The 24,698-nt window shown below is 48.9% G+C and overlaps 1 protein-coding gene across 4 annotated transcripts in view; it reads right to left on the bottom strand.

Annotated features, from left to right (window-relative positions):
• The window catches only part of fam49al (family with sequence similarity 49 member A, like), a 34,901-nt gene extending 16,009 nt beyond the window's left edge, over positions 1-18,892 (bottom strand). The window contains exons 1-2 of one of the 4 annotated variants that reach the window (XM_035429952.1): positions 18,492-18,892; positions 4,429-4,517 (exon numbers count right to left, since the gene is read on the bottom strand). The gene's annotated coding sequence lies outside the window, so the exon portion shown is untranslated. Of the gene's footprint in view, positions 1-3,110; positions 3,397-4,428; positions 4,518-18,491 lie in introns of those variants that run through there. The other 3 variants (XM_035429955.1, XM_035429954.1, XM_035429956.1) reach the window with 3 other exon arrangements.
• Positions 18,893-24,698: the final 5,806 nt, after the last annotated feature.

Consider the following 24,698-nt stretch of genomic DNA (forward strand, 5'->3'; position numbering starts at 1 on the left):
CCCGAGCGCCAGAGAGACAGAGACGGCGATTATGCGTTTACGAGCGCGGAGAAGAGGCGGCCCTGTCAGCCATGAAAAAGCGGGAGCATCTGTGCGGCGTGGGGGTGAAGGAGGGGCGGGTGGGAGCCCCCCGCACCCCCCGCACCCCGGTTCTGTGAATGCCCCCGTCCCGCTTTTTACGGGCCGCATCTGGCGGGGGAAGCTTTGAATTTTGGCGCTGAAAGGCGACCTTATGCAGGACATTGGCCGCGAGGACAAGCCTCCTCAGTTCGCTCTCAGGGAGACGGGGAGGTGGGGAGGTGGGGTGGGGGGGTGGTTCTATTGTTGAAAGGGAACAATTCTTGTATCCCTGGTGCTCATGCCAGAGAGCGTGGGCCACACTCCCAGCCCCTGAATAGGGGAAGCGAGCAGAGAGCGCTCTCTTTACACACCGCGCCGGTGTCTCAGTGCTGCGGTCGGCTGTGGCTTCAGGCTGGCTGTGCGCTTTACTTTCAGAAGGCCATTGTGCATTAGGAAGGGAGGAGGGAAATAGCACACACACCCCCCCCCATATCAGGTACAACATTGAGAGAGTGCCCCGGGACATTCCGGTAGAGGTTCCTTTTTTGGAGGACGTGCGTCTCGTGACCACACACCGGCTCGCAGGACGACCGGTGCAGAGAAAGCGCTGTGTGTGTTTGGAGAATAAGATGACGCGGCAGGCTAATGCTCTGTTCTTACTGTCTCTGTTAATGTCTCACCCATCACTGGCGCACTGCAGCAGCACCAAGGACTGTAAACCCAGGGAAAAAATATGCAAATAAAACAACTTTGGAAGGAAGCTACTGAGGAGCTTTATAAGACAGAACCCCCCCAGGGAAAGGGTGTGCTTGCATACAGCAGACATTTATAGATGAGCGTTTTCAGGGCCATTGACTCAGTGTGTGCTTAGTACAACTAAACCATTTTCCAAGGGTGCGCATACGGATACCGGTGCTTTTTCCCTCTTGTTTTTGGAACGCTGATTGCACAAACTTGCTACATAATTCTTTGGTAGACTTCTGATTTTTTTTTAAATAGAATGGTTAACTTGCCTGTGTTGATTAATTGCTGATGATATAGCTCAGCTGTAGTGAAGCTGTGACCATGGGGGAGGGGGGGTCACAGCTTGGTTTTGCGGGTTCAAATCTTAGGTGGGAGGGCACCCCATGGCGCTTAACAAGAATGGCTTTAAAAAGCTCTCTGATCGATATGGAGACCTCTCCCGTATACACAATAAAGATGGTGTGGCTTTTTAAATGCCCTTCGGCCAAAAGGCACCGATGTATTCTGGACCGAGAGCAGGGCATGCTGGGTAATGGGGGCCCCTGCGGTGTGGTAGTTTGGCGGGAATGATGTACGTCTCCCCGGCTACGCTTGGACAGGCTAAAACGAGGTCCCCAGGAAATGAACATCACTGCTGCATGCTGGGCGGGCTAGTTAAACAGGACAGGATACTGGGGGCCAATCACAGTTCAAATATACCAGCAGGTAAATATTGGGAAATGAATTGACCAAACAGATGTGCCGATGTGTTGATCTAATTTTCTCACGACAAGGGTCAAATTTAGTAGTTTGTCCAAATACTGTTACTAAGTGTGACCACAACTGAATCATACAGTTCCTGGTCTACCAGCTCAAATTTTGATGAAGATGTTTCTGAAATGTGTTAGAGATGCAGTTTTAGTTCATTATATAGCCTGAAGTGCTATAATATGACTTAATTGCTATGAAACTCTACTTGGTTTGAAATAACCAGTTAATATTCAAGTGCTTTTCAACCCAAACAAACAGTCGTGTCCTTTAGGTTTCATGCTCTTAAAAATAGCTGAATTCCATAATAGCCATATATGTTTAAAATACCAATATTTAATGCCATAGACAAATGATTTATTTAGATATATATTCTCAATTTAACCCTTGTCGAGCACATTTTACAATTTATAATTTACACATATACATTTGAGACCAGGAGTCATGTATTTGCTATTTTGCTAGCGGCAGGCTGCACTGCAGGCCAGTTAGCGTATGAGGGCTCGGCTCTCCCGTCGTATTGGGTACGGTTTACGACGCAGGAAGCCTGAGGTAATAAATTGCGGAGGGGGTGTCTGTGAGCATGGAGAGGGAGGAAGGGGGAAGCCGGGACACCGCTAATCGCAGGAGAATGAAAGCCCGAAGGACGGGGCAGTCACAGACGGCGGCCTCTCACTCCCGCGTGAAATGAGCATCATCACTTCGGCGGCTGCGCCGTTTCTGATCTCAAACTGCGCAGACAGAGATCTCTCTCCCAGGATGCCCGAGATTACTCTGGCTCGCTGGAAGAGGAGCGCAAGCCTGCGTTAATGCATGTTCACCTGAGCCCCCCAGCCCCCGGCTGCACGGCGTTCCCGCCGAACGAAAGATTGAGAGCGCGCTTCAGCCGCCGTACATGGTCGTCAGACCCCCCCGCAGCGCCGCGTGCCGGCCGGTGGCGGAGCGCACCTCGCTGGCCCTAAACGATCTTCTCTCTCCCTCCGCGTTGCGTCTGACGCGGGCAAACGGCGCCGGCGCTAGCCGCGTAGCACGCGGTCCCCGTCGGCGCGCGGTTCGCAGAGCTCGCTCTCTCCTGTGGGCGTTTCTCTCACATCTTCTGAGAGAGCCGTCGTCAGGCCGCCCGTCTCCTGGCAACCGGCGACGGAGCCTTTTTCTGGCCCGACCGCATGCGGCTCCTTCGCTGCGTGCGCACGCCAACGCTAGGCTACGCAGCAGCGCGCTCATTCTCTTTCTCGCTCTGAGACACTCTGTGTCACTGTGCGTCTGTGTGTGAGTGTGTGTGTGCGTCTGTGTGTGCGTGTGTGTGTATATGCTTCTGTATTTGTACATGCATATCACACACACACACACACATCTGTTTCAGGGGATGTGCACAATATTTTCTGAAGAAGACAGTGGGTAGCACTGCTTATTTAAAAAAGGCTACTGCAACACCCTTATTCTTTGTGACATCAAGCAGTAAGAACGGTTTTTTTGGTATTACGACGCCTAAACAAAGCAGTTTGACCCCCCCCCCCCCCCACGCCCCCTTTTTCATATATATAGTTACCGTTACATACCAGCCTGGTAAAATCTTCTCAGTCCTGTTCTCCTTTTATTTGATCGTATTTCTCTATATTATATATTCCTTTCCTCCACTCTCCACTCTTATACTTTCCCTGCTTCCTCTTTGTTCTCGAGGTCCCCGGACTCCTCCGCCCGGCCGGTTTTAATCCCAGTCAATCCCAGCCCGTCCGCGTAATCCCTCTGAACCCCCAGCCCCCGTCACAGTCTAAGTGGGTTTCTCTGTCTCTATCGCCATGGCGCCGCACGCACTTTTTCACACTTCTCTTTTTTTGAAGTTCTATTTTTTCTTTCATTTTCTGCCACTTGCCAACTCTCCTTTTGTGTTCTGTTTTTTGTGAAGGGGGTGATGGGGGGGGGGGGGGAGGCGCAGTTACAGGGTAGAGTTTGTTGTCTGCACCAGTTTTTTCACTGCTGCCTCTTTCTATATATTTAAAGCATTTTTAGTATCTAAGTGTGTGCTCGTGAGTGTGTGGGAGCTTTGTCCTTGAAACGTGATCAAAGAAAACTGCTATAGTGCTTTAAGGAATAGGTTATTAGTGAGGTAGTGTATGGTAGGTGACTTGTGCCACAGTCAAACTGAAACTAATGGAAGCTAATAAGGAAGCTAATGACGAGGAAGTGAAACCAGCGGTTACATTTTCCATCTCCAACACAACACAGGCTTGGGCTTTTTGTTTTTTGTCATTCATGAGTTTCACAGGGCCTCAAAGTAGAGCAAAGTGCTACATTTTCACAATCATCTAGGCCCCATGTGATCAGTCCTATCAGCCACCGAGGGTCTTGCTGAAGAACAGACAGCACTGGGTCTTACTTAGGCCTACGCTGAACCTGTGAATGCGTATCTAACCTAGTGCATCATGGGGGTTTATGTGAATATTTCATCTGGATTTCAGCCAGCTGTTCTTTGTGCTATATAATGATAGAATGTTTTTTTTTTTGTGTTGCAGATTGTCACAACACAAACATTGTAGCGCTGTATAAAGGTAGGTTATCAAGGGGCAAGCTTGAATAGGTCTGGAACTGGCAGCAAGAAAATTAAGCCTGGTTTGTACTAGTGAGCTTGCAGAGCCAACACACAGCGCTAATACACACTGAATGTTGTAGAAGTCTGATGCCTTGATGATATGTGATGCTATTGCATTCACTCAGTGTGCCTTTATCCAGCTTCCTAGGGCTCATCTGAAAATGTCTGTACTGGTTTTTTTCCTTCTGCGTTCTACCTCTGGAGGCGGTGCTTTGAGCTCTGGGTGCTGTGATGGAGCACGTTTGTCTGGCCGTGTGGACTTGCGGCAGCTGGTGCCGTTTAGCTACCTTGCTCGCGATTTTCCTCAAGGAGCTCTTCACTGCATCAACCGGGGCTGTTCTGCTTCTTCAGAAACACAGCATCAGCACCTCGCAGCCTGAGAGAGGGAGAGAGAGAGGGAGAGAGGGGGGAGAGGGGGGAGAGAGAGGGAGAGAGGGGGGAGAGAGAGAGAGAGAGGGGGGAGAGAGCAAAAGAGAGCGAGAGAGAGGGGAGAGCAAAAGACAGAGAGAAAAAGAAAGAGAATAAGAGAGAGTCTAAAAATAGCTCTTAGAATAGTTCCTGCTCTCTGTACCTCCAGTGTCCTTGCTGGGTAAAGACAAATTCAAATTCAAATGCAAATTCCCCAGTGACTCCTCTCTCATGGGGGGGTACAGTGGGAGAGGACAGTACAACCGCACCTGAATCCTGCAGGTCTTACCCCACTGCAGGTGCATTCAGAATGTTTTCACTCGGATCTGGTGGAGAACTGGGATCTCTGGCTGCACTGAGGACCAGTAATTAGCAGGAAATTGATTTTTGAGAGGGGGGGTTGCATGGTTGAATCCCCATTGTAGTAATTCCGTTGTATCCTTGATTCAGGAATTCCAGTTGAATTTTTCCAATAAAAGTGTAATGCTTGTATAACAATGCAGACATTTGGGGCTGTTGGCCATTTGCTGAGGCTGGTTACATGAAGACCGGAGACCAAAATGGAGCCATCTGTAGTGTGAAGTATGCGCCAAATGTTATTGGATGCATCACAAATCTGAGATTTGTTAGATTATCTCACTAGGATTTATTAACTGAATTTTTTAGATTTCAAACGAGAAGCGTTTTCAAATGCATTCGACCGTCATAACACAACACTGTGTAAGGTAGACATTTTAGGTACTTCTCTGAAAAAGTTAAGGCAAAACATTCACAATGATGCTGGTGCAACTTTAGCAGTTCATCATGGGAGCTTAAAGCTGATGTATGCATATACGTATATGTGTACGAACACAAAAAGACTATGTGTACCATGCAAGACAAATTCTTGCTGACCGGAGCACTGATGCAAGGCTCTCAAATTTGAACAGTGTCGGGATTTGCCTGGAAAACACACACTAAACATAAAACCAGCGAATATAAATAATGGATGCTAATTCGCTAACAGGTACAAGGTCACATATACCTCTGTAGCTCCGGTGCCTTATTGTTCAGTTATGAGAAGCGCAGAGAGGTGTGTGACATCCCGGGTTGAGATGATGTGCCCGGGGAAGCGGTTCCTGATCAGTGTTATTCATTTCACATGTTTTACACATGTCCTGTTACCTGTGGCACAGCAGAAAGTTTTAAAGAGAGGGTTGCCCTGTTAGCCGGCAGCCTCTCCTGTGTTTAAGCATATGGGAAAGCTGTGGGAAGGAATGCGGAGGGCCCGTCCTCTGGATGGTGCAAACGAGGTGAGCGTGAGGCTAGGACTACCACCATCTGGAGAAGTGTGCGAATGCAGATTCAGCTTTACTTTTCATTTGCCTTGCACACGTTCTTATCTGGAGGAACTACTGATTTTCTAATCATTCTCAATTTTGTTAATTTGGTGCATCGCTGAAGAGTTTCCACAGTGCCCTGTTTGGGAATGAAGCCTTATATCTTCTGGTTATGGGTCCAGCACCGCTGCGCTGTGTTCTGAAGCCCAAAATGATCCGATGATCCGGTGTGCCGTGGCTGAGAAGCCGTGGATGACTGAAAGAATCTTGGCCGGCCGGTGTTGCAGTGGAAGGGGAGATGCTGCGGGTCAGGGAGTGGTACATGTGGAAATCATTGATTGTGAATTAGCAGCTGTTTCTCTGCAGACATACCACCCAAACACACACACACACACACACACACACACACACACACACACACAGAACTTTCAGAAATCTCATGTTATCATGGATCATGGGTCCCTACACCCAGCGATGAGGCAGGACTGGTTCATGGTGGACTCCCACAATGCTGTTCTCTGTGTCCGTGCTCCCCTTCACTGGCCCTGTCTAATTCCCTCCTCCTCCTCTGTACTGCTGTGTGACACCGGCAGCCTTCCCCTGCTCTCTCTGGACTCTCTGTGCCCTAGGCTGCATGATCTCCTCTGTCTGAGGAGGCCTGGCTCCAGAGCCGGGGGTCAGATTGGGGGGGTGCAGGGGGGGGGGTGTGTGGCTCAGGACCGAGGCGTACAGAAGCACTCCCATAGCTGAGCACTCAATTAAGCCTGCCACAACACTGACAGGGAGGTCTGTAACAGACAGGGAACAGAGAGCAAGAGCACGTGATTTAAAGGAGAAGCAAAGAAATCTGGGAGAAAAAGATTCACACACTCTCTCCCTCTTTTTCTCTCTCTGTCAGTACCAGGCCTTTTCTCCAGGACCATAACCCTCACCACGGCAACTGTACCACTATAACGTAACTGCCATAACTGACCACTTTGACTGTACCACTGTGACTACGGTTATGACTGTGCCACTGTGACTGTACTGGTATAATTGTTCCACTATAACTGTACTGGTATAACTGTACCATCATGACTGGAGCTTGCCTACTGCCCCTTGTTCGAGGTGGGGTTTGATTTCTATTAACTATCGACAGCTTTCGCCGAGAACACAGATGGGCGGTTTATGCCATTAACGCTGGCGAAGCAAACAAACGCGACGGAGAGCATTTTGCGAAGGTTAGGCGCCGGCCCAAAGCGGCCCGGTATCGATTAGCGGAGCATTCATTACAGCAGCGGACGACACTGCAGCGTGACCCGTGCGCCGCTCGCCGCGTTCTCCTGAGGAGAAAAACCGCGCACGGGAATCATTCACAAACGCCGTCCAATCAGAGAGCTCGCGCTCTCACGCGGGTGGGACGGCGACGCTGTACGCGTGAGCGCAGACCGCTCAGCAAGGCGCTTACACGCGGGCGGGACGGCGACGCTGTACGCGTGAGCACAGACCGCTCAGCGATGCGTTTACACGCGGGAGGGGAAACGCCACGAGATATTTCACAGGTCGGCCGCGATCCGTTTCATCACCGGAGTGCCGATGTCACCGGAGTCCATAAATCTGCGGCCGGCTCCCCCCCCCCCGCCTCCCCCCCCCCCGGGCTCAGCTCGCCGTTTGAATCAGCGCTGCGGGTCGCGGTCGATGAATAATGCATGCAGAGCCGGCCCATAAATCTGAGCGTACACGCCACGGAGCGCGCTCCGCACAAAGGAGGAGGACCGGCCCGACCGCTTTACGACCCGGCCGACGGGCCGCCTTCATCCCGCCCCCCGTCCGCTCTGACCGCCGTCCAACACCCCCCCGGCCCCCCCCGTCCGCTCCGTCCGCTCCGTCCCGCCCCCCCGTCCGCTCCGACCGCCGTCCCCCCGCCCCGTCTGCGGTCCACCGGCCCGACCCCCTGCTGGGCAGAGCTGCTCTTCGGGTCGCCTTTGGGAGCGGTCCCGTCCCTGTCCGTGACCCGGAGGCCCGTGACCCGGAGGCCCGCGCCGCGGGGTTGTCTGAGCGCGCCCAGTGCGGTGCAAATGAATCGGCCGTTAAAGCCGCGGTCGATGCATTGATCCGGCATCGAGCGCTCTGCGGTGCGGAGGAGGAGCGGCCCGTGGCACCCGGCTCAGCGGCAGAGGGACTGAGACGCAGGACGGGGCTGAACGTGGTGTCACCAGGCTACACCAGGGCCCGGACACCAGGAATCTGGCTGTTATCATGTAGTAAATAAACAGTAACTGAAGGTGTCTGTTGTAAATATATGTTCTTCTCTTCCAAATGAAAATGAGGTGAAGGGTATACTGTGCTGTAGTTCTTTAAGACCTTATGCAAGCTCTTGATTCTCTATTAGCAGAGTAGAGGTGTTCCTTCGTATCATACCCTGACTATGCTGCCATTTTCTTGTAAAATCATATCCCAGTTAAGCCAAAAAGCAGGTCCCTGCCACCCCAGCCCAGCTCAGTCGTGGCGACTCGCGTTTTGAGATCTCTGAAACCGAGGTCCATATGCACAGCGAGCAAATTCCATACAATGCACAGCTTCAAGGAGTAAACGGTGGAACTTTGACATAGTAGCACCAGTATGCCATTCTGAATAGAGCAATTAAGGAACCATGTTCAAAGGGGGCTGTCCTTGACCCGGACCGTTGGAATGCAGTGAGAAGCACGCGGCCTCTGATGTGGAACCAATGGGAGGTCGCCCTCTCCTGCCAAGTGCTCATCCCGAATCTGCGACTGACGCCTCTCCCCCCCCCAGACTTAATCTCGACAGCGACGAGCGCGTGTGACTCACAGCACCTCCTGTTGCGCTCGGCTATTGACGTCTGTTTCTATTTTGAACGTTTCCTATTTGTTTGTTTTTTTTTTCTCGGCGCCACCGTTAGCCTTCCTGTTTCACCTTCACCACAGCTTGCATTTGCGCTGTTGAACACGTGCTGGTGCAGTGCCGTATTACTGAGAAGACGACTGTAACACTGATACTGCACGTGCTCCTCGTAGCCTGGAAGCTCTGGTTTGAGTCTGGTGTGCGTGATAACTGCGTACTGTATGCACACAGTTTCTGCTGAACGCCATTGTGGCGATACGAGCACAGATGTGCTCTTTCAGACATTAGGCAAGGTGATAACTTTTGCTAAATTTACGTTTGCACAATGGACTCTCTTACTCGCAAACTATAAAACATTAGTTTTATGCACAAATTAATTTCAGGGTTTTTTTTAATATTTCATGTGTAGAGCTCTGGTTGGTACTGGTGCAAACAACTCCTACACGTTTACACTGTGGACAAACGGAGAGGATTCTGGGAGTCCATGGTCCCTGTGCACATTTATTACTCCTTCAGCGAAGGGAAGAAAGCGATATCAGAATCCCGAGCAGCCCGAGAACAAAAGGTGGCTGCAGAGGGGCTTTTTTTGTTGGTTGTCTGGAGCGGTCTACTCTCGTTAATTCTGGTCAGCGAGCAAGACTTTTCCAGAGGAGATGAAGGTTGAAGCTTGTACTGTACTGGCAATGAAATAAAATCATCCTATTGCCCACCCCTATTTCATGAGCAACTGGAGTGTGATGGTTGAGAATTATAGTGCACTCATTTCTTTTGATGAAAATCTCTCAAGAGTGAAATTATTAGAACATGTTTTTGTTTTTTTAACAGCCATTTTGATGAAGAAAATCAATGAGCAGTATCGCAGAGCGCACGTCATCTTTGCTCAATTAAAACCGGGACGCCTCTTCCCTCTTCCTTTCTCTGGTTTAGCAGCTTAATGAAGCGCACGCACTTTTCATCTGAGTTATTTTTGATTTCTCCACGCTGGCGATGCTAGTCAATAAACCCGGGCCTGGGGAAGGTCTGCAGTGCGTATGTGCCGTATTAGCACCTTGGTCCTCTTCCATTCTCTGTCTCCCAGTGTGAATACCTGTCAAAGATGCTACGTGCAGTCAGAGATCTTTGTGGGGACCGAGCCCTCTTTACATGTAGCTTAAAATGCCATTTTGAAGAGTGTGACGCTATGGGAGCGCTGTGGAGGAGTGCATGTTTCGCCCTTTGAGCGCTGAGGCTAAGGAATGGCGCCCGCGTAACACGCACTTGACAAAACGGCGCGTTGTGCGAAGCGCTTGTTTGAACAAAGCACCGAGCCGCGTGCGCTCCGGAGTCTCGCCCTCCAGCAGTAATTACTCCATCAAAGCGAGTGACATCGCTGCCAAATGCCCACTGTGGCGCATGCTGGCATCGCGGGCTCGCGGACATAAATCCCCTTTCTGCTCGGCGCTTCCAACGGCTCCGTGACCCCGCCGCCGGGACCGTTTCAGAGGACGCCGTCGCCAGACAGCGCTAGCCGCTTCGCCCAGCGCCACCCGCTGTGGGGCTCGGCTGGAGGGGAAAGGCGAGGCTTTGAAGAACTCGCACTTTAAGCGCAGTCTTTAAGCTCTATAAAGACATGGAACCGCTCGTGAGTCATCTTGCTAACATGCGCTGGTTTTCTTTGTGTGACGCGCCCTGTGATGTGCTACGGAACCCTGACTGTGTCACTCCTGACTGACGCAGGCTGCCCCACAGCGTGGGCACAGCGTGGGCACTGGGTGGCTGGGCTGTCCTTGCTTCTGGGCACTTCAGAGGGCAGCGCATGCTTCATTCTTACAAATATGTGCCTCTGAGTATGACTGGGTATTCAAAATTGGGAGTCAAATAACCATGGCTAAAACTAAAAAAGAAAAAAAAAAAAGTACGCAACAAATGCAAGTAGCAGTTTACAGTAAGAAACGCTGCAACCACACACGCAGCCATACCGTACAAACTCAACCCTATCATACAGACTCAACCCTACCGTACAAACTCAACCCTATCGTACAGACTCAACTCTATCATACAGACTCAACCCTACCGTACAAACTCAACCCTATCATACAGACTCAACCCTACCATACAGACTCAACCCTACCGTAAAAACTCAACCCTATCATACAGACTCAACCCTATCGTACAAACTCAACCCTATCATACAGACTCAAACCTATCGTACAAACTCAGCCCTATCGTACAGACTCAACCCTATCGTACAAACTCAACCCTATCGTATAGACTCAACCCTACCGTACAAACTCAACCCTATCGTACAGGTTCAACCCTATCATACAGACTCAACCCTATCGTACAAACTCAACCCTATCGTACAGACTCAACTCTATCATACAGACTCAGCCCTATCGTACAAACTCAACCCTATCATACAGACTCAACCCTATCGTACAAACTCAACCCTATCATACAGACTCAACCCTATTGTACAAACTCAACCCTATCATACAGACTCAACCCTATCATACACACTCAACCTTATGGTACAGACTGAACCCTATCGTACAAACTCAACCCTATCGTACAGACTCAACCCTATCGTACAAACTCAACCCTATCATACAGACTCAACCCTATCGTACAAACTCAACCCTGACCAGAACCTGTTCCTGTAAATTGTGCTTTCCTTCTGGGAGGAGCTGGACTGATTATCTGTCTGGTTTCTTTCTCTTGTTCTTGCTGTTATTCACCTGAGTGTTGCAGCCAGCATCTGTATTGAGATCTTCTCAGTTGTAAATAAGGCCAGTTGCTTCTTTACTGCCCTTAACACTGCTTCCTTTCGAATCAATTTGCATCACAATCAGGAAAGGGATTCTAAATTGCAGGGACAAAGTGCACAGAAGTGTGTAGACACATACAAATTTGTCTCAGCTGTTTTTGAATCCCTGTTAAGACGCACAGTAGTTTACAATGCCTATGCTGTGTATTAAGTGATTTTTGCAGGTACAAAGACATGGAATTATTTTTATGTATGCGTTATATATTATACACACACACACACACACACGCATGCGCACGCACGCACGCACACACACTCACTCACACACACACACAAAGCCAAGGTAATAACCCAGCTGTGCATAGGGAATGGTATAAATGGATGGAAACAATTGGGTTTATTTATCCTGATTCCAAAACCACTAAAAGACAGCAGTAAATCCCTTTGTCTCCCTCCCTCTGTCTGTATCTCCCTCCCTCCCTCCTTCCCTCTCTCTCTCTCTCTCGCCTGCTGTCTCTCTGTCTGTACCTGCCCCTGGCTCTGCTAGGCAACAGCCGACCACTTGTGCATGAAAATGCACCGTGCCTTTGAAAATGCAAAGACAGCAGCGATGGTGAGAAGGGAGGAGGAGGAGAGGTCAGGAGGTAGATGCAGCGGACAACCTGATCAGAATCAGCACAGAGAGACGGACCCTGCTCGTGCCGCATTCCCCGCGAATCCTCTTTTTAATTCCGTTTTCTGAGACCGTCCTTTGGGGTCACCGGTGGCCTTTCCCAGCTACCGGCAAAGGAGAGATGGCTCTATTGATTTTGGGCGGGGAAAACGAGGAGGGGAAGAACATTAATTAAAGGGGACAGTGGTATTATGGACACCTGCGAAGCTGCCCTTGCTTGTGACCAGCTTAGATCTTTGGAGGGCTTTTTTATTGGGGTAAACCTTCAGTAGGCCTCGCTCCTCAAAGCACTGGGGCATTAAGGACCTCTCTCCGATTACACATCGGGGTGTGTACAGATTCAGGGGCAATATGAAAAATAAGTTTCAATTAAATTAGTCTCTCTGTGCCCTTTATCATTTTACCTGTGCTTGTTACAGCTAGCCAAAAACAAACCCAAACTGAAATTAAGTATGTTAATTAATAATAATTACAGCCGATTATGCGCTGACTGTTGGCAGGACGTAAAACCTAAATTTCATGCTTAAAGTGGATTTTACGCTGCAAAGTATTTTGAAAAGTCATGCTGAGGAAAAGTGGTAAAAACCCCGAATTAAGCATTAAGACGATCCCTTTGAGGCTACACGGATACTCTCAGCAGTTTCCTTTAATCAGTTAGATTAAAATGATTAAAATGAATCAACTCCTGTTTCTCTGTTTTATGCTGGCATTCTGTACATGCTTTTAAACATGAAGCTGCTCGCTTGCCTGGCTATCCTATTCAACTCTCTTCGACCTGGAAACGGCACCGCAGGGTCTCGCTGTGTTTGATGCTGTGTTCCGCGAGGACATGAAAGGCTTCACTTGGGCGGCTGTGAAGTTCTGACGACCGCCACTTCACCGTGGAAACACTCGGGATGTGGCTTGTCTTACTCGTACATTAAAACACAGATTTTCACCCTAAACTTTCCTAAATCCATCCAAACAGAAGGGCATGTTATAAAAAAATATTTCGGAGCCGATCACAGACATTCCCGTTGGACGGTCATGATGGCGGACGCCTCAAACCACAGAAGATACACGGAGCCTTTTATCTCCTGCAGCCCGGTAAATAAATGAATTTATTTTATTTGCAGCAAAATAAAAACTTTATGGAGCGGATGATTTGAAGTTTAGCGCGCGTGTTTGTTGTGCTTAAAGAACGCAGCCGCCACGCAGGCGCGCTTTGCGGCGGTTCTCGCTAACGTTGTGGGTCGGAGTCTCCCCCGCTGCCCTCATTACTGTTTGCGCAATCACTCGTCTCCCTCTATTATTCATATTCCTTCCTCAGCCTGGATGCGTGGTGCAGGTATTCAGCGCTACGCCAGCGCGCTCCCTAGCGATTGTCCGTCGTTATCCAGCTCGCGATGTGGGTGTGTTAAAACGATCGATAGTTCTGTCGCTCGCCTCGAACCTTAGAACCCGTGGACCCGCTCCCGTGGCTGTGAGCGCAAGGCCGCGGGTCTCGTTCAGAGTTTTTGTTCAGACGCGCGATGGCGGTTCGAGAGCTTCGATCGTGCCGCCGTGATAAACCTGCTGGGATCTTTGTGCCATTGCAGCAAGGGCCAGTCAACGGAGAGAGAGAAAATCTGTCAAATGTTTCTTCCGCACAAATAAATGACTTCGTGTCTTTGCTTTTCCTTACTCGTCTGTGTCTAGAGAGACCTGTGGAGATTTGTTTCTCGTGTATTTTGCGAGAGCAGTTTATGTAGCATTCTTTTTCCATGGGAGAAAAGGCAGAATTGCTCTATGCTAACACGGTAGTGACATCTTTAGACTTTACACATACGGGCCACTTTCGGAGAAGGCAGGCTCCTTGCACAGTTACTTCATTCAGTAATAACCAAATAACTTTCAGAGATACGCTGGGGGTCTGACAGCTGTGACAGTAATGAGTCGATATCGTGACCTGCAGGCACATGTAATGCAGCGGCTTCATTCTGCAGAGTTTTAACTGACCTAAATTTGAGGTGAAAAAAGAAAACCGGTGTAACCAGCAAAAGATGATCACGTGTAAAGCCACATGTGTTTGCCCAGTCTGGGCAGTTAGTTACTGTAAGACACTAAGGGCAGCCCTGAGATGGGCCAACAGGCCTGAATCTGACACTCTGGATTACTGATGAGTGGGTGTTAACACCGTTCTAATTGGATCACAGCTGATCTGCACACATGATCCCAGATTCCCTGACACTTCGGGGTTATGGACAGACAGGGGTAAGCTTGTGGGTGTGATATGATCACCCCCCCCAGCTCTTTAATCCCTGACCTTTGTCTTGTGGGAGCAAACAAAAACACCATTGTGAAAACAGTGAGGCTCTTTGACTGGCATGACTGAAGTAGAGCATTCACAGTATAGGGGATGAAGAACAAAGCTTTGTAGACACACTTAAAGATCTCAGATTCTGGACTTCATTTCCCACCATGCCCTTTGTAACATGTTTTCCAGAGCTCTGTGTATTGAATGAATCCCATTTCAAATGATGTTTGGGTGACCAGGACATTGTGTAAAACTGGAGCCATGTCCGACGGACTCATTTGTTCACAGTTGCTTTGTTGCGAATAGGTGACGCACTTGAAATGTCAATTTTGTCCTTTGATACCTGAGTAAGCTTCTGGCTGGCCTCAGAAAATTGTACCCTGGCTGCTATTCCCTCTAATCTGAGTGAGGCGACAATTTGAAGCACATCCTCTCCACAATAGCAACTCAGGCCATTTTAAATTAGATGTGGCTACTTCCCCAAGGGTGGAGAGACGGTATGTTCCGGAACATATTTGCTTAATCCCACATTCCTCGCCAGGAAACCCAGCAGATAGCAGCCTTTAAGAAAGGTGGACCACCTTAAAGCAACACAGGACTGCAAGACCAGCGGCAGCAAACCAAAAGATGTACAACCACAGCTTGTGCCACTGTTCAAAGTGATTAATATAATTTCATTTATTGCAGCATTATCGTGGTTGGATCTTTGAGCCGAGTTGCCAGACCACATCCAGACAGAACACTGCTCAATTTCCTTTGAAAACCAGACCCGGCCTCATCTGAACAACAGTAAATTTATTGTGGCAGCATACATTTTCTGAGTTAAAAAAATAATAATAAATCTGCACTGCAATTTGCTCCAAGGGCTCTGACAAACAAACAGACAAAAGGCAACGTGTTTTGGAAGGGTGAATAGCAGCAGAACTCACTGAAGGCTGTATCATATAGTCATATTAACACAGAGCCACAGCAGTTGAATCCCCACGCCTGTGAACAAAGATGAACTGCACTCATGAGAAAAAAGCTTATGGTTAAAGGGAGTACTGGACAATCCCCAACCCTGGAAATGCCAAATCAAGTGATGAAATGTGACCGACGGCTAATGTGTACCAAATTGAAATTCACAGAATTCCTGTAGTCAATTTGACTTGATTGTATCCTCCAAGGGCATTCTGGGACATGACCGCCCCCCTCATTCTCTCCACGTTGGCCCTACTGACCTGACCTACTCCCTCTAGCCTTTGAGGCGCACATAAAGGAGGAATAAAGGGGGGGCAGTCTTACTCTGTCCCAGGGCATTTGTCTCCCATAATGCCATGCTGCAGTGAGGTCTCACTAGGCTTGTCTCAAGGTTACAGAGACACTCTGGCAACTCCCCACCCCTCCTCCTTCCCACGCTCCTCTCCTCTCCCCTCTTCCTGCTATGAGAGTCCACAAGAGTCCCCCCCACCCCCCAAAAAAAGGGGTACAGTACTGTTCATCTCAAACGAGTGGGTCAATACCAGCAGGTGCGCTGTCCCTAAATGAGCAAATAATCTTCAAAAGTAGCTGGCAATGTGCTTCAGGGTGAGAGTGAGTGTGTGTGTTTGTGTGTTAAATACCCAAGCATCATTCACTGGTGCACACCACAATAGAGGGTGAGGGTAAGCAAGCAAGAGAGAGAGAGAGAGAGAGTAATGAGAGAGGAGAGAGCAATGGAAAAGAGAGTGAGAGACAGAGAGCCCTGATAAAAGAGAGAGAGATGTCTTTACATTGGCTTGCAGAGCCCCAACATGGCGCTAAGCCCAGGACCCCCACAGGGGTGCGGGCTGTGGGGGCAGGGGGCTGATGGAAAGGAGGCACATTGCCGCTATTTATAGGGAAGCGTGCGTCTGACTGTGCGCCTTCATTTCCCCCCTGAAGCACCCCATCCCCCATATCAGCCTGCCCACGGTGGAAATGAGCGCGCTGCATCCCGGGCTGTGACAGGGGCGATGAGGACAGAAAGGGGGGGTACAGAGGGGCAGTGGTCATTGGAAAGTGTGATGAGGTTTAGGTAGGTTTTTGCATAGGAAAGAAGGTGGATGGGGTGTTTCTTAAAGGCAGTGGAGTGGTGAAAAAAATACCCTTTATGGTTAAGAGACGGAGGAGAGGTTGACAAAGGAAATGGTCGTGAAGGAAGCGTAGGAGGATGGACAGATGGGAAGACAGACAGACAGACGGATGGACCGACAGACAGACAGACAGACAGCGGCAGGCAGGCGGCAGGGGAGAAAGAGAAGCAGGCGGGCAGGTTTCCATGGGCAAACAGAGAGATTTGGGGTGAGAAACTTGCATCATCAGAGGCAGCCAATGAGAAGCGCCCTTCAAAATGTTCAAAGGGAGTGTCCTAGCAACAGAGGAGTAGATACATTTTCAACCCCCCTTGTCAATTTTTCAAACATGGTTAAATAAATAACCAAACAATCACAGTCCATATCCGTGTTGTACCTCTGGAGTGTTCCCGGCTTCTAAATATCGTCTGATTTTTTTGCACCCACGCACCGCTCCCACCCCTTTCTCTCTCCCTTCTCTGGCAAAAGCAACGTTAGATCAACGTTAGCAACGTTAGCTCAAAGGGATTTGCATACCCTCGCATCCAAGAGAATGAAGCAGTGGATATGTGCATAATCTTTATGCCTACCGTACGCACCCATATATGCTTACAAAAGAACATTGCTGTAATATTTGCTACAGGGTTATGTTTTTTTTTTTTTTTATGTGATTGCTCTGTGTTATTTTTAATTGTCAGACCATTCTGAACCCATGCATCTACCAGGATTATGGACAAACCCAGTCAGACAGTGTTGTTTTTCACACTGCAAATTCTCTCTGTGTCTGTCTGTCTTTCTGTCTCGCTGTCTCCCTCTCTAGCTGTCTCTCTTACATACACACACACACACACACAGACAATGCAGACCTCTGTATATAAGTCAACACATAGCAAACATGAATACACAGGACTCCTGAGGCATGTGCAGGTCCATTGACGTGCACTCCTCTCCTATTGTAAATCCTCTCCCCCGTTTTCCTCCCCATTTCTCTGCGCATTCGGAGCGCGGGCAGGAGATTAAAAAGGAGTGCCCCTGATGTACTACATGTCTCCATTCATTCCTTCATTCATTATTTTCCCTCTCTATCCCAGCGACCCATGTCCAACTGCCCCCCTGCTTACGAGCGCCATCACAGGCTATTGTTTTTACGTGCATGAAAACAGACACGACACACACACACCCGCGCACACACACACACACATGCGCGCACGCACACACACACACACACACACACACACACAGATCTCAGCCTATATCCCTGTGTGTCACAGAAGCCGGATGAGATAAAAGCTGTTTACAGTTACAGATACTGTGGGTTAATCACACCTCATCGTGTGCAGAGGACTGCAGCCCTGGGCAGATGAGCCATTATGTGTGACACAGATAAATAGAAGACATTCAGAAATCCACTGGGTGTGGGAATGTATATATATATCGCATCAGCGCACAAACACACACACACACACACACGAAAAATCATACGTATGCAGATAACTAATGCTCACATAGACCAAAACCCACGTACATACACATGCATATACGCGTATGTCCACATATACATGTATGTTGTGCGTACCCGTATAAATAAGCACACATGTAGGTCTGTCTTTCCTGACACCCGTCCCTCGCTGTAGAACAGCAGCCTGTTCATTGGCGGTGCAGCGGAGCGCCAGGTTACCGCGGGCTGCGGGGTTTGAGTCCGGGTCCACCTCGCGGCAGAGCGGTACTGCGGAGTGTGTGTGTGTGTGTGTGTTTGGTCTTTATTGGAATGTACTGCAGTTATACAGGGACCAGCCCCAGCTGACAGAGGTGCCGGGTGCCAGGGTAATACTCCCTTTCTCCCCTCCGCCCTCTGCGCCCACTGAGCGCCCGGTGAACTGCCCCTCAGCTGCCCGCGCGAGGAGCGGCATTTCCACCGGCCGTTAAACGCTCCCTCGCCTCCCGCCCAGAGAGGCGGAATGAATGAGAGAGAGAGAGGGAGAGAGAGAGAGAGGCGGTGGCGGGGATGCTTACCGTTCGGTGGAGCTGTGGACGACGGTCCGTGCCCTGCTCCGTCTGCAGCCACGCCAGGAGGAGGGGGAACGGGGACGGCGGGAGAAAGGACGAGGGGCGCGGATGGAAAACGAAAAAAAAAAAGCAAGAAGTCCCCAGGAAAAGGGCGGCACGTGGAGAAAGGGCCCTGCGTTGCTTTCTTTTGTTTTTTTTTGGAAAGCGCTCCTTTATCCGAGTGACCCAGATGGCCGGGGAATACTGAACCTGTGTCTGCTCTCGCCTCACGCAGAAAAGCTAGTGCAGCGCTGCGCTTCCCTCTTTCTCTTTCTCTCCTGTCTCGCTAATGCTCACGCTCACTGGCTCTCGCTCTCTCTCTGTTTCTCTCTCGCTCTCGCTCTCTCCCTCTCTCTCTCTCCCTCTCTCTGTATGCTCAAGACAGTCCCTGCCCAGCAGCTGTTAATCTATGTGAAATAGAACGCTGTGTTCCTCTCTCTCTTTCTCTCTCCCTCTTTCTCTCTCTGTCTCTCTCCCTCCCTCTCTCTCTTTTCCCCTCTCACAAAGACCCCCGCCAGCCCACCCCTTAACACCCCCTCCCCCGACAAACTGACATCTTCAATAAGGGGGGGGGGACTGAGTGTGTGAGAGTGTGTTTGGGGGTTGGGGGGGGGGGTCTTTTAACCCTTCCCTCACTAGCTCTCACACAGCAGGTGTGTTGGGGCTCCAGTGAACTCCAAGGGAGGCCCCAGGCCCCAATCAGCCCGGGCTAGTTATCGCCGTGGCGATAGCGCGTGGCCAATGGGCCGTGGCTAGCCGCGGCACGGCGCGTTAACAGAATGGCCATTGTTCGCCCCGCGGATCCGCTCAGTCGCCGGCTGGCGTCCCTGCCTTCGCGAGCCCACCCAGAGCCCCTCGGTCCGTCTCCCCTGACTCCAGCGCCAGGCCTGGGGCTTTCTCAGTGGCCCTCGCACATCTTTTTGTGTGGCAAGCTGAGCTCTCATTGGTGGAGCTGCCGGAGGCTCACAGACAGAGGGTCCTCGTGTCTGCAGTGTGTCTTGGCATTTGTTTCAGGAAGGTAACTGAGGAGCGTAGCCTCAGGGGATGAATGTGAGTAAACATGGCCAAACAAACACATTTCAGAATGCATCAATTTAGAGATTTTTGCCATTCAGATGTTTGCACTTGCTGTTACATTTTAATTCAGGAGAGTATTATTTTGAAATGGGTTTTGAAATGTATTAATCTTTACTGATGAAACATTTATTGATTTCCTCTCTTGGTAAATTCAGAGGAAGCAATATTTCCAAGGTCATTACAGGGCAGTCTTTATGACCCCTTTCATAAGAATAGCATTGATTTATTTTGAGGGGTTTTATATTAATTAATAGCCACATTTTAAAAGAAGAACGATCTCTTAGAAGCAAGGTGGATATATGTATTTATGTTTCACTATAACATATAGCCATGTATCATGGTGTGGATGTGTCAGTGACTACTGTCCACAGAAGACTTCAGGAACAGAACTACAGAGGCTTCACTGCAAACCATAAGTTAGCTCAAAGAAGTTGGGTGGCCAGGTTATAGAACCTAAAAGAAGGGCAAAAGGTCTTGTAGACAGATGAGATGAAGATTGATAGCGTGATAGCAAAATGTGTGGAGGGAAAAAGCCCCCCCCCCCCCATCTGTGATACTTGGTGGTGGGGGTGTTGTGGTTTGGGCATGTATGGTTGCTCAGATACTGGCTCACTGCAGCAGCAGAATGAATTCTGAACTGTGTGGACACATCTCATCCGCTGAAGTTCAACCAAATGCCCTGAAATTAGGACTATATATAAAAAGTACTGTCATTTCTGGTGTATAAAATAACCTTAAATAAAAGCTGAGACTATGCACTTTATTAACCACGTGAATTATTTGATTACAAATTAAAGATTGTGGAGTACAGAGCCAAATCAAGAAAAAAATATATCTATGACTTCCTGGATGAGGACCTCTGAAGACGGTGGCAGATTCCCAGTATCAGAGTGAAAAATGATTCTCTATTAATAGGAGTAGGCCTTCCCGTCACCCAAAAATGCAAGTGAAGCTCTCAAGCAGGGATTACTTCTGCAAGCAAGTTTCACTTCTCTGTGCTTCAGAAACCAGGGCTTTCATTGAATCAGAGAAACCAGCAGAATGAAGAATTGCACAAAGTTTGTACAAAGGTTGTACTGTACATCAGAACATAAATGAGCTGTGAAGTAGGGATTAGAGAAAGTTTCATGTTTACACTAAACGAAAAGAGAAGAGAAGACTCCAATTACCAGGATGCACTGGTACAGACTGTATCAGACAGAAACAGTTGCAGGGTATACAATGATGCAACACCTGACTGTCTACAGTCAACATTGTTCTGATTGTATTGGCAGGCCTGCTGGTTAGCAGGTGACAGGAGGGATAATCCCACTGCATTCCAGTTGCATTCAATTGCATTACATCATTTTTATTTAATGCCAGACAGAATGTGAGCTAATCCACAGCTACCAGTGTGTCCTGTCACGGATTGTGTACCTCTTTTACTCAATTTACATTAGGAGATACAGTAATAGGAATCAAAGTCAATGATACAATCTATCGGACGGATTATATTACTGTGGCTTTAGGAGTTGCACACTGTAGCAAAGCTATTGAAGTTTTACTGCCAACTGCTAATTTATCATGGTGAAGCTGTTACTCAGCCATTCTCTTTCAGAGAAGCATGTGATGACTCCACATTTATAGCATTCTGAAAATAGCCGTATCAGTGGCACAGCATATACAGAGATAACTGACACCAAGGTCTTTACCCAAACAGCTTTCTCCTGATATTACTGAGCAGTATACCCGCGTTGGCTTTGCCAAAATAGGGAAAGCTCACAGCTTATTTGGCTTGGTATAGGACTCAGGATAATTGGAGGAGACAAAGGCTGCCAAAATGCAATGCACTCCATGATTTCAGGTGAAATGCTGACTGCCACTTCTTGCAGGTTTATTTTCTGCTGATATTGTTCTCATCCTTCTGTCGCCGGATGGCTGTCAACAAAAATTCATTATCCAGAGCATCTTCAATTTTTTCTCCTTTTATACAGCAAGATATGTTGTACCATTCTGCAGGTGAGAGATCATTTCTCAGCTATGCAAGTTAATTTTCATTCACTCGGTGAACACGGCATCAAAAGTGACCAAGATGTTGATCACTGAAATGACCAGGGAGGATGAGCAGTAAAGCGAGCAGTGAAAATGATCAGTCAAGACAATCAGTGAAGAAGAACGGCGAGTTTGTTTCTGTGCTGCGGAGGGCCAGAGTGCACAGCTCTGGAAATGACTCTGCTTCCTGTCTGAAAAAGGGGAAACGTGGTCAACAGCGGAGAGATGAATTGTAAATTGCAGGCTTCCCTTCTGATGGCGACTTCATGTTCGTCCATCTCTACAGCTGTAGCCGCAGAATGAGACGCGGTCATTTTGTGTGAGAACATGGCGTGGAGCTGCTCAGCCGCTGAGACTGAAGTGGCCAGTGTGAATGCTGAGAGAGCAGCAGAGGGGAGCTGCTCAGCCGCTGAGACTGAAGTGGCCAGTGTGAATGCTGAGAGAGCAGCAGAGGAGAGCTGCTCAGCCGCTGAGACTGAAGTGGCCAGTGTGAATGCTGAGAGAGCAGCAGAGGGGAGCTGCTCAGCCGCTGAGACTGAAGTGGCCAGTGTGAATGCTGAGAGAGCAGCAGAGGGGAGCTGCTCAGCCGCTGAGACTGAAGTGGCCAGTGTGAATGCTGAGAGAGCAGCAGAGGGGAGCTGCTCAGCCGCTGAGACTGAAGTGGCCGGGGTGAATGCTGAGAGAGCAGCAGAGGAGAGCTGCTCAGCCGCTGAGACTGAAGTGGCCAGTGTGAATGCTGAGAGAGCAGCAGAGGGGAGCTGCTCAGCCGCTGAGACTGAAGTGGCCAGTGTGAATGCTGAGAGAGCAGCAGAGGGGAGCTGCTCAGCCGCTGAGACTGAAGTGGCCAGTGTGAATGCTGAGAGAGCAGCAGAGGGGTGCTGCTCTACTTCTGTCCCTCAGACCAACGCAGCTCTTTTTTTAGACCGGTGCCGCGGTGCGCTTCTCTCACGGATACGCGCCGGCAGTCTTGAGAACTGTCGCTGTCTGAGGGTAACGTGCACCTGAGGTATAAATAAATACACTCCCCACCCCCTTTGGCGTCCCCATTTCTTTGGGGGTTTGTGGTGAAGGTTATATACACATTAGAACCACCTGTGATACATTACCACATCCTGAGAGCAACCGTCTACAAATGTTAGTGTGTTTTCCCAGAAGAGGCTTCCACAACCTTGATGTATAGGAGAGTTGACTTTGACTAATACCCCTAGTCTTTGTTAGAGTCAAAGAAAATGTCTCCCTGACTCTTTGCGCGATGCAAACTGTGCTGACTAGCTTCCAGCAGGACGGCGATAAATGTCGATGTTAACCTAGAGATGGCTAATGAGAGCCATGGCGTGAGTGACGTTGCAGAATTTGGCTGGCACTGATGCTGTCTCCCTCAGAAAGGGCAACGCTTGAGGACCTCCAAATGTGGGTATGCCCCCTTTTTGGTTTTTGGAGGGAGGGAAAGTTGCCACCCCTGTATCGACATAAGTTTCCGTGCAGTAAGAGTCAAAAGGCATCTACATTCAGCCGTTTGCTCTAAAAGCCACTTTGGGTTCACACTGAGCCGGGCCTTGGACACGCTTTTCAAACTAATGGCCTTGAGCTCATAGCAGTTTGAGACCTAATGATGCCGAGAGACCAAATATTTTTATTTAATGGGTGAGAAGTGCGAGCCCGTAATATGTTTTGTCTGCGTGAGAAAGGCAGCTTCAGATTTGATTAATATAACCTTTACCACGGTCCCTATTTGTCATTTTGTAAATGGCCCCACATAACAAAATGGGCCTCATTGAATTCTAAATTCAGTAGGAATACAGTAGGAAGCGGACTCGCAGGAAACTACATTTCCCATCTAGCCACGTGAAGTGCTGTTCCCAACTGTGGATGAACTTGTTGCAGCTAACTGCACTGACGACACAGTACTCTGTAATTCAATGTGAGACTGCTTTCCTTTTTTCAGTTAGACAGTTAGGGATCTATTATGTCATACTACACAGGAAAAGACCTCCACGCAAGCTGCTCCATGGACAATACAATTTGTGCTGTTTCAGAGGTCCCTGACCTTTCAACCACCCACTGGCACCTTTTGTCAGAAAATGTGTTTTTAATACAACTGTGTCCCTGACACAGGTGGAGGTGCCCCCTTGTGTCTGGAGGTAGGAAAGGAAAAACACCTATTTGCTGAAATATTTATACCTGGGAATTATTTCCATGCCATTCTGCATTGGGGTTTGTATTATTCATGGCCTGTCCATTATTTTTTGGGTCAATTATCCCTTGTCTCTTGTGGCTTTTGTGTAGGATGGACATTTATCTTACTGTATGCACATACATTTAAATATGATTTGTAAAATTCAGTTTTCATCCACTATAGTGGTTTTCCCCCTTTACCTTTTATTTGCATAGTTTCAAAAAAGAAAGCTTTCTTCTGATTCATAACAACCATGATTTTCCATATGGCGGGCATATATTCTCCCTTGTATTTGTATGTCAGTTTTACTCAGGCGATTCTGGTTTAGCACCTTGCCCAGGGACTCAAGAGTGTCCTACCAAAGCTTCAAACCTATGACCCTGTGCTACTGAATCCAGAGGCCCAGCTGTCAATTCTCACCACAATCTGGATTCAGGTAAGAGGTTAATCAGCTTTTACATTTCCCATGGGTATCAAACACAAGAATGGATCTATTTACTAAAATGAAATTGCCAAGGCGAAGAGAGTCCCTAGCTTTATCATCGATAAACAGCATGAGTGCAAGGGGAAGCCTCGTCACAGGCTAGGCTCTGTGCAGTGCTCTTAGAATAGGATTCCTAGTCCTCATGCCAGTAGGCGCTACTCAGTGTGATGTGAAATTCATCACACACAGGCAGCCCACTGAACGCAATGTCACCTGTTTCCTCAGCCTTCTCCATCCTATTTCTGTCATATTTATTCTCAGGCATTTTAAGAAGTGGCATTACTCACTGCCAGCTCCCCACCAACCCCCCACCCGACCGCCCCCCTTTCCCTTTATAACAACCGCCGCCCTCCCCACACACCCCCGCAGAGCGTGCGCAGATAGTACGCTCTACCCCTGCTCTCGC

Source organism: Anguilla anguilla, chromosome 8, assembly GCF_013347855.1.
Source record: "Anguilla anguilla isolate fAngAng1 chromosome 8, fAngAng1.pri, whole genome shotgun sequence".
Lineage (NCBI taxonomy): Eukaryota > Metazoa > Chordata > Actinopteri > Anguilliformes > Anguillidae > Anguilla > Anguilla anguilla.